The sequence below is a fragment of the Stegastes partitus genome, unplaced genomic scaffold (assembly GCF_000690725.1).
Source record: "Stegastes partitus isolate 25-593 unplaced genomic scaffold, Stegastes_partitus-1.0.2 Scaffold2087, whole genome shotgun sequence".
Classification (NCBI taxonomy): Eukaryota; Metazoa; Chordata; class Actinopteri; family Pomacentridae; genus Stegastes; species Stegastes partitus.
Window position 1 is genome coordinate 88133 of NW_007579818.1, and position 1651 is coordinate 89783.

Here is a 1651-nt window from a genome sequence, read left to right on the forward strand (position 1 = left end):
AAAAAATTGGAAAAAGTGTGGTGTTCTAAAACTTTTGACCGGTAGTGTATATATATATATATATATATATATAAATCAGCACTGATACGTGAGGGATTTCTGCTGTCCATGTTCTATCTGTTGTTGTGGAACACTTAATATAATAAACTCATAGAACAGTTGCAATATAAACCTACTGCAAGTGTTGTGTTATTCAGATTCTGGCAACTGTTGGGTTAAATCTGAAGGATTTGTCTTTTACATGGTCAGTAGCTGACAGCACTGGATCACCTGCATCCTGTATGCACTTTGATATGGAAACATCAGGTTCTGACAAAAGCTACAGAAGAACAGCAGCTCTGTGGAACCAGAACAACATGAAGAAGGAGCGAGAACTCAGAGGTGTCTTCTGTCAGCAGGATGATTATTGATTCTAACATATTTTGCTAAGTAGGTCACGGCAATTTAATTGAGCTCAGAGCTCAGAATTTTGACTATTTTACAGAATCAGTTCAGAATAAACGCTTTATTTTTGGATAGTTTTTAAATAAGCTATTTAAAATTAAGGAATTTGGTTGAAATATCATGATTTTTGGTTCACTTTCCAACAGAACTGCACAGGTGAGTAGTTCAAGCACTGTCAGAGAGTTAATGATTGTTTGAAGATAACACGTTTTAAACCTGTTCAGGTAGTTGAAGTCTGTTCTACTGCTGTTGCCTCTGTTCCTGAGATTTGGTGGAAGATGAACTGTTCCCACAGAAACATGATTTCTACACTTTCTAGTCAGAGGAGTCGTAGGAGTCTTGGTGGTCTCCCTCACTAGTCTCCTTCTTGCTCCAGTCTCTGAGGACGTCCTGCTCTAGTCAGATCTACTCATGGTCCATAGTCCTTCCATGTCTTAATGATGGATTTAGCTGGTCTCCAGAGATATTCAGTAACCTGGAAATGTTCTTGTATCATCCTCTGAATGATGCGTCTCAACAACCTTTCCCAGAGTTCTTGGCGTGTTCTTCAGTCTTCATGGTAGTTCTATCCAGGAGTACTGATCCATTAGTGACTACTGTGGGCCATAGCCAGTGCCAAAATAACTAATAAACAGACTACAACTCTATCTATCTATCTATCTATCTATAGCTCGTCACCTGGTCGTCATGGTAACCTCCCTCCCTCCACAATGTGACCAGTGGAGCACCTCGGTGAAACCTGAGCAGGTGTGGCGGCTCGTGGTCACCTGAGCCGAGCTGCTTCTAAATGTTTGATGGAGGCTGAGGGATCCTGTGAGCTGCAGGATGAACACCTGAACAGGTAGACGCTCGCTCACTCTGAGAGGACGCCGTGCTCACAGACGCTCCAGCAGACAGGTAACTGCTCTTTAACTCACCTTTCAGAACTGTACAGGTACAAACACTGAGCCCACCTGTGTGATGTCATTGTTTACAGTCACACGTGTGGTCTACAGTTGAAACCAGAAGTTTACATACGCTGTATAAAAACACACAGAACCTTTTCTCTCACCATCTGACATTAGATCAGACTAAACGTTTCCTGTTCAGCTCAGTCAGGATCACCAGCATTAGTTCTATCTGCTGAACACCAGAATAATGAGAGAGAGAATGTTTTTTTACATCCATGTCCTTGTTATCTGCTAGCGTTGCCTTTAAACTCTATGAC